General features: G+C 40.5%; 1 protein-coding gene across 3 annotated transcripts in view; it reads right to left on the bottom strand.

The window, feature by feature from the left end:
* Positions 1-14,450, bottom strand: part of PLEKHA8 (pleckstrin homology domain containing A8) — a 114,467-nt gene that overhangs the window by 98,812 nt on the left and 1,205 nt on the right. The window lies entirely within an intron of this gene.

A 14,450-nucleotide genomic window follows, 5' to 3' on the forward strand; every position in this document is an offset into this window, starting at 1 on the left:
TTTCAGGTGTTTGTTGGCAATCTGTATATCTTTTTTGGAGAAATATCTATTTAGGTCTTCTGCCCATTTTTGGATTGGGTTGTTTGTGTTTTTGATTTTTTTTTTTTTTTTTTTTTTTGGTGGTATGCGGGCCTCCCTCCATTGCGGCCTCTCCCGTTGCGGAGCACAAGCTCCGGACGCGCAGGCTCAGCAGAAGGTTCCCTTTTCTCCACACCTTCTCCAGCATTTATTGCTTGTAGATTTTTTGATGATGGCCATTCTGACCGGTGTGAGATGATATCTCAATGTAGTTTTGATTTGCATTTCTCTAATGATTAATGATGCTGAGCATTTTTTCAGGTGTTTGTTGGCAATCTGTATATCTTTCTGGGGCGCGAACCCGGTTCCCCTGCATCGGCAGGCGGACGCGCAACCACTGTGCCACCAGGGAAGTCCCTGATTTTTTTTTTAAACATCTTTATTGGAGTATAATTGCTTTACAATGGTGTGTTAGTTCCTGCTTTACAACAAAGTGAATCAGTTATACATATACATATGTTCCCATATCTCTTCCCTCTTGCCTCTCCCTCCCTCCTACCCTTCCTATCCCACCCGTCTAGGTGGTGACAAACCACCTAGCTGATCTCCCTGTTCCATGTGGCTGCTTCCCACTAGCTATCCACCCTACGTTTGGTAGTGTATATATGTCCATGCCACTCTCTCACTTTGTCACAGCTTACCCTTCGCCCTCCCCATATCCTCAAGTCCATGCTCTAGTAGATCTGAGTCTTTATTCCTGTCGTACCCCTAGGCTCTTCGTGACATTTTTTTTCTTAGATTCCATATATATGTGTTAGCATACGGTATTTGTTTTTCTCCTTCTGACTTACTTCACTCTGTATGACAGACTCCAGGTCCATCCACCTCACTACAAATAACTCAATTTCGTTTCTTTTTATGGCTGAGTAATATTCCATTGTATATATGTGCCACATCTCCTTTATCCATTCATCTGTTGATGGACACTTAGCTTGATTCTGTGTCCTGACTATTGTAAATATAGCTCCAGTGAACATTACGGTACATGACTCTTTTTGAATTATGGTTTTCTAGGGTATATACCCAGTAGTGGGATTGCTGTGTCATATGCTAATTCTATTTTTAGTTTTCTAAGGAACCTCCATACTGTTCTCCATAGTGGCTGTATCAATTTACATTCCCACCAGCAGTGCAAGAGGGTCCCCTTTTCTCCACACCCTCTCCAGCATTTATTATTTCTAGAGTTTTTGATGATGGCCAATCTGACCGGTGTGAGATGATATCTCATTGTCGTTTTGATTTGCATTTCTCTAATGATTAATGATGTTGAGCATTCTTTCATGTGTTTGTTGGCAAACTGTATATCTTCTTTGGAGAAATGTCTATTTAGTTCTTCTGCCCATTTTTGGATTGGGTTGTTTGTTTTTTTGTTATTGAGCTGCAAGAGTTGCTTATAAATTTTGGATATTAATCCTTTGTCAGTTGCTTCATTTGCAAATATTTTCTCCCATTCTGAGGGTTGTCTTTTGGTCTTGTTTATGGTATCCTTTGCTGTGCAAAAGCTTTTAAGTTTCATTAGGTCCCATTTGTTTATTTTTGTTTTTATTTCCATTTCTCCAGGAGATGGGTCAAAAAGGATCTTGCTGTGATTTATGTCATAGAGTGTTCTGCCTATGTTTTCCTCTAAGAGTTTGATAGTGTCTGGCCTTACATGTAGGTCTTTAACCCATTTTGAGTTTATTCTTGTGTGTGGGGTTAGGGAGTGTTCTAATTTCCTACTTTTACATGTAGCTGTCCAGTTTTCCCAGAACCACTTATTGAAGAGACTGTCTTTTCTCCACGGTATATCCTTGCCTCCTTTATCAAAGATAAGGTGACCATATGTGTGTGGGTTTATCTCTGGGATTTCTATCCTGTTCCATTGATCTGTATTTCTGTTTTTGTGCCAGTACCATACTGTCTTGATTACTGTAGCCTTGTAGTATAATCTGAAGTCAGGGAGCCTGATTCCTCCAGCTCCATTTTTCGTTCTCAAGATTGCTTTGGCTATTCGGGGTCTTTTGTGTTTCCATACAAATTGTGAAATTTTTTTTCCTAGTTCTGTAAAAAATGCCAGTGGTAGTTTGATAGGGATTGCATTGAATCTGTAGATTGCTTTGGGTAGTAGAGTCATTTTCACAATGTTGATTCTTCCAATCCAAGAACATGGTATATCTCTCCTTTCTCTTTCAGATTTTTCATCATTAGTGTATAGGAATGCAAGAGATTTCTGTGCATTACTTTTGTATCATGCTACTCTACCAAATTCATTGATTAGCTCTAGTAGTTTTCTGCTAGCATCTTTAGGATTCTCTATGCATAGTATCATGCCATCTGCAAACAGTGACATCTTTACTTCTTGTTTTCCAGTTTGGATTCCTTTTATTTCTTTTTGTTCTCTGATTGCTGTGGCTAAAACTTCCAAAACTATGTTGAATAATAGTGGTGAGAGTGGGCAACCTTGTCTTTTTCCTGATCTTAGTGGAAATGGTTTCAGTTTTTCACCACTGAGGACGATGTTGGCTGTGGGTTTGTCATATATGGCCTTTATTATGTTGAGGTAAGTTCTCTCTATGCCTACTTTCTGGAGGGTTTTTATCATAAATGAGTGTTGAATTTTGTCGAAGGCTTTCTCTGAATCTATTGAGATGATCGTATGGTTTTTCTCCTTCAATTTCTTAATACAGTGTATCACATGGATTGATTTGCGTATATTGAAGAATCCTTGCATTCCTGGGATAAACCCCACTTGATCATGGTGTATGATCCTTTTAATGTGCTGTTCGATTCTGTTTGCTAGAATTTTGTTGAGGATTTTTGCATCTATGTTCATCAGTAATATTGGCCTGTAGTTTTCTTTCTTTGTGACATCTCTGTTTGGTTTTGGTATCAGGGTGATGGCGGCCTCGTAGAATGAGTTTGGGAGTGTTCCTCCCTCTGCTATATTCTGGAAGTTTGACAATGATAGGTGTTAGCTCGTCTCTAAATGTTTGAATAGAATTCGCCTGTGAAGCCATCTGGTCCTGGGCTTTTGTTTGTTGGAAGATTTTTATTTCTAATTCTATTGATTTGAGTCTTCTCCCTCTTTTTCTTGGTGAGTCTGGCTAATGGCTTACCAATTTTGTTTATCTTCTCAAAGAACCAGCTTTTAGTTTTATTGATCTGTGTTATCGTTTCCTTCATTTCTTTTTCATTTATTTCTGATCTTATCTTTATGACTTCTTTCCTTCTGCTAACTTAGGGGTTTTTTTGTTCTTCTTTCTCTAATTGCTTTAGGTGTAAGGTTAGGTTGTTTATTTGAGATGTTTCTTGTTTCTTAAGGTTGGACTGTATTGCTATAAACTTCCCTCTTAGAACTGCTTTTGGTGCATCCCATAGGTTTTGGCTCATCGTGTTTTCATTGTCATTTGTTTCTAGGTGTTTTTTGATTTCCTCTTTCACTTCTTCAGTGATCTCTTCGTTATTAAGTAGTGTATTGTTTAGCCTCCATGTGTTTGTATGTTTTACAGATTTTTTCCTGTAATTGACATCTAGTCTCATAGCGTTGTGGTCAGAAAAGATACTTGATACAATTTCAATGTTCTTAAATTTACCAAGGCTTGATTTGTGACCCAAGATATGATCTATCCCGGAGAATGTTCCATGAGCACTTGAGAAGAAAGTGTATTCTGTTGTTTTTGGATGGAATGTCCTATAAATATCAATTAAGTGCGTCTTGTTTAATGTATCATTTAAAGCTTCTGTTTCCTTATTTATTTTCATTTTGGATGATCTATTCATTGTTGGAAGTGGGGTGTTAAAGTCCCCTACTATGGTTGTGTTACTATCGATTTCCTCTTTTATCGCTGTTAGTATTTGCCTTATGTACTGAGGTGCTCCTATGTTGGGTGCATAAATATTTACAATTGTTGTATCTTCTTCTTGGATTGATCCCTTGATCATTATGTAGTGTGCTTATTTGTCTCTTGTAATAGTATTTGTTATAAAATCTATTTTGTCTGATATGAGAACTGCTACTCCAGCTTTCTTTGATTTCCATTTGCATGGAATATCTTTTTCCATCCCCTCACTTTCATTCTGTATGTGTCCCTAGGTCTGAAGTGGGTGTCTTGTAGACAACATATATACGGGTCTTGTGTTTGTATCCATTCGGCCGGTCTATGGCTTTTGGTTGGAGCATTTAATCCATTTACATTTAAGGAAATTATCGATATGTATGTTCCTATCACCATTTTCCTAATTGTTTTGGATTTGTTATTGTAGGTCTTTTCTTTCTTTTGTGTTTCCTGCCTAGAGAAGTTCCTTTAGCATTTGTTGTAAAGCTGGTTTGGTGATGCTGAATTCTCTTAGTTTTTGCTTGTCTGTAAAGGTTTTAATTTCTCCGTCACATCTGAATGAGATCCTTGCTGGGTAGAGTAATCTTGGTTGTAGGTCTTTCCCTTTCATCACTTTAAATATGTCCTGCCACTCCCTTCTGGCTTGCAGAGTTTCCGCTAAAAGATCAGCTGTTAATCTTATGGGGATTCCCTTGTATGTTTGTTGTTTTTCCCTTGCTGCTTTTAATATTTTTTCTTTGTATTTAATTTTTGATAGTTTAATATGTATCTTGGCGTGTTTCTCCTTGGATTTATCCTGTATGGGACTCTCTGTGCTTCCTGGACTTGATTAACTATTTCCTTTCCCATATTAGGGAAGTTTTCAACTATAATCTCTTCAAATATTTTCTCAGTCCCTTTCTTTTTCTCTTCTTCTTCTGGGACCCCTATAATTCGAATGTTGGAGAGAATTTTTAATTTCATTTTTTGTGTTGTTCATCATTGTTTGTTTGCTCTTTCGTTCTTCTAGGTCCTTGTCAAATGTTTCTTGTATTTTCTCCATTCTATTTCCAAGATTTTGGATCATCTTTACTATCATTATTCTGAATTCCTTTTCAGGTAGACTGCCTATTTCCTCTTCATTTGTTAGGTCTAGTGGGTTTTCACCTTGCTCCTTCATCTGCTGTGTGTTTCTCTGTCTTCTCATTTTGCTTAACTTACTGTGTTTGGGGTCTCCTTTTTGCAGGCTGCAGGTTCGTAGTTCCCGTTGTTTTTGGTGTCTGCCCCCAGTGAGTAAGGTTGGTTCAGTGTGTTGTGTAGGCTTCCTGCTGGAGCGGACCGGTGCCTGTGTTCTGGTGGATGAGGCTGGATCTTGTCTTTCTGATGGGCAGGTCCACATCTGGTGGTGTGTTTTGGGGTGTCTGACCTTATTATGATTTTAGGCAGCCTCTCTGCTAATGGGTGGGGCTGTGTTCCTGTATTGCTAGTTGTTTGGCATAGGGTGTCCAGCCCTGTAGCTTGCTGGTCGTTGAGTGGAGCTGGGTCTTGGCTTTGAGATGGAGATCTCTGGGACATTTTTGCCTTTTGATATTATGTGGAGCTGGGACGTCTCTGGTGAACCAATGTCCTGAACTTTGCTCTCCCACCTCAGAGGCACAACCCTGATGCCTGGGTGGAGCACCAAGAGCCTGTCATCCACATGGCTCAGAATAAAAGGGAGAAGAAAAGAAAGAAAGAATGAAAAAGATAAAATAAAATGAAATGAAATAAAATAAAAGAACGTTATTAAAATAAAAATAATTATTAAAAAAGTTTTTAAAGTAATTAAAAAGGAAAGAAAGAAGAAAGCAACCAAACCAAAAAACAAATCCACCAATGATAGCAAATGCTAAAAACTATACTAAAAAGAAGAAAAAAAGAAAAAAAGGACAGACAGAACCCTAGGACAAATGGTAAAAGCAAAGCTATACAGACAAAATCACACACAGAAGCATATACATACACACTCACAAAAAGAGAAAAATGGAAAAAAAAAATATATCTTTGCTCCCAAAGTCCACCGCCTCAATTTGGGATGATTTGTGGTCTATTCAGATATTCTAGAGATGCAGGGTACATCAAGTTGATGGTGGAGATTTAATCCGCTGCTCCTGAGGCTGCTGGGAGAGATTTCCCTTTCTCTTCTTTGTTTGCACAGCTCCTGGGGTTCAGCTTTGGATTTGGCCCCGCCTCTGTGTGTAGGTCGCCTGAGGGCGTCTGTTCTTCACTCAGACAGCACGGGGTTAAAGTAGCAGCTTATTAGGGGGCTCTGGCTCACTCAGGCCCGGGAGAGGGAGGGTTATGGAGTGCGGGGCGAGCCTGTGGCAGCTGAGGCCAACATGATGTTGCACCAGCCTGAGGCGCGCCGTGCGTTCTCCTGGGGAAGTTGTCCCTGGATCACGGGACCCTGGCAGTGGCGGGCTGCATAGGTTCCCGGGAGGGGAGGTGTGGAGAGTGACCTGTGCTTGCACACAGGCTTCTTGGTGGCTGCAGCAGCAGCCTTAGTGTCTCATGCCCGTCTCTGGAGTCCGCACTGTTAGCCATGCCTCGCGCCCATCTCTGGAGCTCGTTTAGGTGGTGCTCTGAATCCCCTCTCCTTGCACACCCTGGAACAATTGTCTCTTGCCTCTTAGGCAGGTCTAGACTGTTTCTCGGACTCCCTCCCGGCTAGCTGTGGCACACTAGCTCCCTTCAGGCTGTGTTCACGCAGCCAACCCCAGTCCTCTCCGTGGGGTCTGACCTCCGAAGCCCGTGCCTCAGCTCCCAGCCCCCACCCGTCCCAGCAGCTTAGCAGACAAGCCTCTCAGGCGGGTGAGTGCTGGTCGCAGATGTGCCATCTTGAGCATGTCATTTAAGTCCTTTGGGCATTATTTTCCAGTTTATAAACAGAGAGAGATGGACTAAACTGAGTATCCAAGGTTTAATATGTCATCTTCCTTCAGACTACACTGTCTCTCTTAACAAACCCAGCATTCTCTTATCATCCTAGCTCCAAGCCTGAGGGTCACTTCTGCCCCATTCCTCCAGGTCAATCGCTAAATCATACCCAATCACCCTCGTTTGTACTTCTGGCTTCAAATGTTCCACCGTGCCCACACCAGGGCATGAAGTCGTGGAAAGGACACGGAGTCAGGCAGACCTGGCTCAAGACTTATTTGCAGTATTGTTCTCAGTGAAGTATTTAGCACGTGACCTTGGTTTATTCATCTGTGAAATGGGGAACAATGCCTCCCCTCTTGCCTTCCCACATAATCTTGCCCTTGTATTTCAACCTTTCCACTTCCCTTATCATGTTTCAGATGGCTGAATCTTCCTGAAGTACTGTTTCTACCTGTCCTTTCCTCCTATTTAGAAACCCCTAGAGATTCCCTGAATACCAACTCGAAACTCTCAGGCTTGGCTTGGTTTAATAATCTAATCCCATCCTAACAACACCCCAGTATATCCTCCTGCTCCCAGAAAAGAACCCTCCTTTTTAGTCCTGCTGGTTTCTTCATTGAGGGTTCCTTCTGTTCCCTCACACCTTACTCTTTCTGTCCAGGTCAATCCCACCCACCCTTTGGTCCCTCCTTTTCCAAGAAGTCTTCCCTGACCACTCCTGAAAAAGGATTCTCTACATTTTTCTTGACAAAGGTATGCCTGTCTCCTCAAGTTTTACACCTTCCTCACTTTCTTACTTCCTTCTCTTAATTTTTCGCGGCTTATACTGGCCTCAGAAGTTGAAGGGCTGGACTCCATCCAAGTTGTAAATACTGGCCAGCAGAGGCAGAAAAGCAACAGGTCATCTGTGGTGTCAACCTGGATGACCAAAAGACTAACATTAAAGCTGGTCAGGGGTGCCCCAATTTGCCTTTAAAATTCCAGTAAAGACACCAGAGGGTGATAGGTAACATCTAAATACACCTAGGGACCAGCTATATGCAACGTGGTCCCTCTAAGCCTTGTCAAGCCACAGTCTCAGAATAACCACATAGAAGCTTCAAGGTCAAAATCACAAATTTATCTGGAAGGGCATTTTTGTAGTTGAGAAAGATGTTCACTAGACTATGATCTCCTTGAGAACAAGGATCATGTCGTACTCAAAACAGTATTCCCAACAACCCACATAGGGTCTGGTAAGAAGTTGATAAGCAGTGTTTTTTTTATCATTTATTCTCAGTAAATGAAAGATTGATTGACTGGGGGCTATCAGACCATGTTAAAAGTAGATTGCTGAAACCATTTCTCTGATATCTAAAAATCAAAACAGAGCCATCCTTGTCTTGGACTATATAGGAACAATTCTACCTGAAGGACATGGAATAGATTCTCAAGCAAATGGTATTTTGCTTCCTCTGATGTGATAGGAATACTGAGAATGGTCAGCCCTCTCTCTGGCTAACTCTGTATTATCCATTTCTCCTTCTCTCCTGGTACTTTTATACCCTCCAAGGCCAACTTGAAAATGGATCTGGGGAGAGAAATGCCCAACCATCATGGTAATTTTTGGACTCACCTTCCCTATTGTCTCATTCATCTGTCTTGTATACAAAAATAGCTCCACTGCTGGTTTTTTTGGTCTGTCTCAAATCTATTCCTAATGGAATTTAACTAGCTTTTTTGCTCAATTCTAAATAAGATGAAAGTAATGGTAACAGGAAGTGGTGATGATTAACCACTGAGAGTACAGTCCGAGAACAATGGTACCGAGGCTTCTTCCATCCACAGACCACTTCAACCACGTAATACTCCATGGATCACTCCTAATATCTCCAGTCACATCACACATCAGAATCAAGGGGAAGACAGGTATTGCTTTTGATGCAGTGGCAATGAGGCAATGGTTTCACATCTCTTATGTTCCTTAACAAATTATTAATTAATTTTTGCTGGGAGCAAAAGTACATACCAGTGGTACACAGAATTACATGATCTGTAATCACCATTCATCCACAAGGATGACTGTCATAGGACTGCAGAGTAAATTCCAAAATTCTGATGATTTATTTGAATCTTTTTCTTTATAATTTATACCCCTCCAACTTTCAAAAGGATGATTTAAGGAATTCAGGATACATATACTCTCAGAAACCATAAGGAGCCACAATTCACACATAGGCAATACAAATTGATTTTTTCCCTGTTATCATTAACCAGGAAAACCTAACCTGAAGTGAATTATTTACAAGGCACATTCATATATGCTATCCATTTCACCTTTATAACAAACCTAGTATGGCTATTATTCTTGCTGTCACAAAACTGAGGCTCAATGAGATTAAGTAAGAGCTAAAACTACAAATAAACTTTTAGAAAAAAATACAGGACCTAGGGTTAGGAAAAGGTTTAAGATTTGACACTAAAAGCACAAGCAATAAGAGAAAAAAATTGATAAACTAGATGTCAAAATTTAAAACTTTTGTGCTGCAAATGATACCATAAGAAAGTGAAAGACAACCTACAGAACAGGAAAATATATTTGCAAATAATATATATGATAAGGAACTTGTATCTAGAATAAAGAGCCCTAACAATTCCCTAATGAAAAAAATAAATAACCCAATTAACAAATGGGCAAAGGATGTAAATAGCCATTTCTCCAAAGATGTACAAATGGCTAAATAAATGCATGAAACGATGATCAACATCATTAGTCATTAGGGAAATATAAACCACACTGAGCTACCACTTCACACTCATGAGGATAATATAATAAAAGAGACAGACAATAACAAATGTTGGTGAGGATGTGAAGAAACAGGAAACTTCTTTCATTACTAACAATAATGTAAAATGGTGTAGCCACTTTGGAAAAGTTTAGCAGTTCCCCAAACTGTTAAAGAGTTACCACATGACCCCACAATTCTACTCCTAGGTTTATATTCAAGAGAAATGAAAACACGTCCACACAAAAACGTGACACAAATGTTCACAGCACCAGTACTCATAATAACCAAAAAAATGGAGCAACCCAAATGTTCATCAGCTGATGAACAATCAAAATGATATATCCAGGGCTTCACTGGTGGCGCAGTGGTTGAGAATCTGCCTGCTAATGCAGGGGACACGGGTGGGGGCCCTGGTCTGGGAGGCTCCCACATGCTGCGGAGCAACTGGGCCCGTGAGCCACAACTGCTGAGCCTGCGCGTCTGGAGCCTGTGCTCCGCAACAAGAGAGGTCACGATAGTGAGAGGCCCGCGCACCGCGATGAAGAGTGGCCCCCGCTTGCCACAACTAGAGAAAGCCCTCACACAGAAACGAAGACCCAACACAGCAAAAATAAATTAATTAATTAATAATTTTAAAAAATGATATATCCATACAATAGAAAATTATTTGTTAATAAAAAGGAATGAAGTACTGATACATGCTACAACACTGATGAATCCAAAAAAACATCACGCTAGGTAAAAGAAGCCAGTCACAAAAGACCACATAATGTATGATTCCATTTATATGAAATGTCTGGAATAGGCAAATTTATACAGACAGATTAGTGGTTGCCAAGGGCAAGAGGGGGTGGGTGGAATGGTTGATAACGGGTATTTCTTTTTAGGATACTGCAAATGTTTTAAAATTGATTGTGGTGATGGTTATACATTGTAAATACAGTAAAAACCATTGACTAGTATACTTTAAATGGGTGAAATTCATGAGAGGTTAATTCATATCTCAGTAAATATGTTAAAAACAACAACAACAACAAAAAAGGTTGACTAGTGGCTGTGAGACCACGAGAATCTTGCTCTGAATCACTCACATTCCAGATGGCCTCTTGGTACTGTTTACACAGTACAAACATATATGGACAAGCATCACCTTCTTCCACCTGGGGGGAGGTAAGCAAAATTACAGCACCTCCTCAGACAACCATCTGGTGAGCATGATGCAAGCTTTTGTTATTTTTGGAATGCAGTGCTGCAATATGCTTGTGTTTTAATGCACTGGAAGGGCCCAAGAAGCCTGCAACTGGCTGGAGCTCATGGCAGCAGCCCTCCTGTGTGCTGAGTGGGCAGGAAAGGGACCTAAAACTGAAAGTAGAAAGCTCAGAGCACAGCTCAGAAAATTTCCTTGTGACAAAACATATGCACAACACCAGGCAAAGTCCTCCATACTCCTGAATTCCTCCCCACCTCCCACCCCCAAATAAAGTCTGCTATTCTAGGTCGACATACTTTAAATATAGGCACATTATGAATCAGCTAGAATTATATAACGATCAAGCAGGAAGGACCTTTATAAGTATTATGTAATGAATGGAACACAGACACTGGAGCCACTTACTAACTGTGTAACCTTGGGCTAGTTCCTTCCTCCACCTTTCTGTGTCTCAATGTCTTCATCTGGAAAATGGGAATAATAAAGGCAACTGCTTCCTAAAATTGCTGCAATGATTAAATGAGTTAATTCATGTAAAATATTTAGAATAGTGCCTGGAACATTAGAAGTGTTAAGTTTTTTTTTTTTTTTTTTTTTTTTTTTACTATTCTTACAATTATTAATGGGTAAATCTCATCACTTTTTTGGAGGAAGATACTAAAGCTCAGAATGATAAAGTGACTCTGCAGCTGGCAGTGACAGAGCCGGCACTAGACTTTAGGACTCTTTGACTCAACTAGTGTTCTACTATAGAGCATTAACGTATAACCAAGCAGGTATAATATCCCTTGACTAACTTTTAGGGTTTGAAAGATACAAATAACAAACTTACAGTGACTAGTGTTATGTCTCATACAATGTAGGTGTTTGTGAAATGTTTAATCCATCCCCTTTCCATTCCGGGCTTAATCTTCTAATATGTGAAGAGAGGGCTGGACACTAAATCCCAGAATATCCAATGTTCTACTGCACAAAAGGCATGATGGCTCAGAATGCTGAAGAAAATACACAGAAGCTCTTCTTCTTTTTCTTTTTTCCTTTTCCTCTGATGGAGCACAGGGTACCTGAGTTTGCCTAATATATTAGGGAAAAGAGACTTTTCTTCCTTTCTCTTTCTGTATTTTAGCAGTATACTCATGCAAGCAATTTATATACTGCTATTCTCAGGGCTTGATGGATGTTTCCAACTTTCAGTAATTGATACCTAACAGTTTAACTCAAGAGGCAAGAGAAGCTCACAAAATAACTACAGTATTTGGCAAAATACAATAAATGTAGCCAAAATGAGCTTTTAAACAATCTCACCATTTCTCTCTTACACACACACAAACACATGCACGTGCATGCACAATCACTCCACAGTGTTTAAACCAGCCTATGGGGTCCTGCAATTTCAGGCCTGCCCTCCATCCCTGCAGACTTGTTGGAGCCTCTTCTCAGCTCTCCAGCCATGTGGGTCTTCTTTCCTTTCCTTACACTTACCAGTTTTTTTCCTGCTTTAGGGCCTTCACACTGACATTCCCTGAGCCTAAAAAGTTTTTCCTTACAGCCTCCAACTGCACCTCTGCTATGGCCTCACCACCTACCCAGCTTCTGTTTATCCTTCAGGTTCTGCTTAAATCTTTTCCTCAGTGAAGCCTTCCCCAGCGACCCAGACTAGCCTCTCCCATCCTCTCCCCTCAAATCACACACACTTGGAACTTGCTTCCAACCATGTATCCAATGAATGTCTCTCTCCCCCACCAGACTGTAAGCTCAAGAAAGGCAGGAGCAGTGTTTGTCTTGTTTAACACTGCTTGCCCTGTGCCTAGCACAGAGCCCAGCACACCAGTAGCCGGTGAATGAAATTAACAACATCCACCAAGGATTCAAAGGATCAGCTGATAAACTGTTTCCCTAACCTCTCCACTCAAATTTGGACATAAGGCATCCCATATCAAGCTGTGGACATGACGGAAATAAACTACACAAACGGGTTATGTACTCCCTTCGGAGAAAAATTCGAAATGAACAAAAACTTAAGACTGATATTACATGTATTTTTTAAATTACTATGTGCAAAACCATAAGAAAAAAAATGTTACTTTTAAAAACAAGCTTCAGCAGAAGAAAATTAGTGATGTCTTCATCAAAGCTTGTCATTAACACTCACACTATGCTCTTTTGGGGAGATTAACTTTCATAGAAGGGTGGAAGAAACAAAAATGCATTTGCTCCTCCTAGGCTATTACCATTCCTTTCCAAAATAAATGTATCTCCTAAGGAAAGAGAAGGTGCTGAACCGTAATTGGAAGTATACCCAGTGTGATGGGCTTCTATGAACAGTTTGTCCACAGTGAGGTGGCTTGTGGGCCATAGGAACAAGCAGCATGATGTAAGGACAGTCATCTCTGGCAATGGCTCCAGCGCCCCTTTTCTTTAGGGCTTCCACTATGGCATCACTCACAAAATTAACTTCTCTTACTTGGGGCAGAAAAAAGTAGACTCTTTTCCAACAGAACAGATGGTACAGGCACCACATGATAAAGATTCCAAAAGATCCTTCCAGAGAAATTTTGCTTTATTGAAGGATACATAAAAACAGTCAGGGGGAAAAAAAGATATTTCATGACCAGGAAGTAGGTACAGTACCAAGAGACTAAACCTTCTCTATAAAGCAGGAGAAGGAGAAGAAGAAAGAAGAGGCAAAAAAAAAAAAAAAAAAAAAAAAAAGGAGGGGGGGAGGTGGAACAAAAGAAGGAAGAGTGTTGAGGAGGAAAGAAAACAAGTTAAAAGGTGTGTGTGATGGAAAGGGGGGAAAGACCAAGACCAGCGACTAAATTTCATTCAAGGGCATAAGATTATACATCTTAGAGCTTAGAGATACCTCAAAAGCAAATTACTTGATCAAGCACCCTCCCTTTAGGTTAGGAGAACGTTAGCCTCTGACATTCACCGGAGCCCAGCCATGAGGTATCCACATCTAATTCCATCTCTTGACATCAAATGAAGGTCCTTGAAGCAAAGGGCAAGTCTTCTAAAACACCCCTCCTCACTCAGGTTCTACTAATGATCACAAGAAAAATAAACAGAACTCATTTGTAACCACACTATGCATAGGGAAGAGATTCTGGGTATACCCAACAGGTGCACTTTTAGCTGTGCTCTAGAACCTCATCAGTCACTATGCCAACTGCTCCTCCCAGACACAAATGTCCTTAAAACACCCCCAGAGAATCACACTACAGCCTTAAAAAAAACCGTCCTATGGTCCCCTAGGATGGGAAAAATACATCTCTGCCACTCTAAGAGATACTGGAAATATTTCTCATTTCAAATACATTGCTATTAAAATTTTAAGTGCCCACCTCATTTTCCATAATAAAAAGTTTAATTTCAAAAAAGTGCCTGGCACAGTTTCCAGAACACAGAAGGCTTTTATTTATATACTCATTTATGAAAATGCTCGTCCTGAATCATATTCGCAGCTGAAAAATAGTTATGACCTTCTCAAAATATGAAGTACTTCCACAAATTGGAAAAGGGGTGGGGTACTTTTTTTTTTTTTTTTTTTTTTGTGGTATGCGGGCCTCCCTCTGCCGCGGCCTCTCCCGTTGCGGAGCACAGGCTCCGGACGCGCAGGCCCAGCGGCCATGGCTCACGGGCCCAGCCGCTCCGCGGCACGCGGGATCCTCCCGGACC

Source organism: Physeter macrocephalus, chromosome 5, assembly GCF_002837175.3.
Source record: "Physeter macrocephalus isolate SW-GA chromosome 5, ASM283717v5, whole genome shotgun sequence".
NCBI lineage: Eukaryota > Metazoa > Chordata > Mammalia > Artiodactyla > Physeteridae > Physeter > Physeter macrocephalus.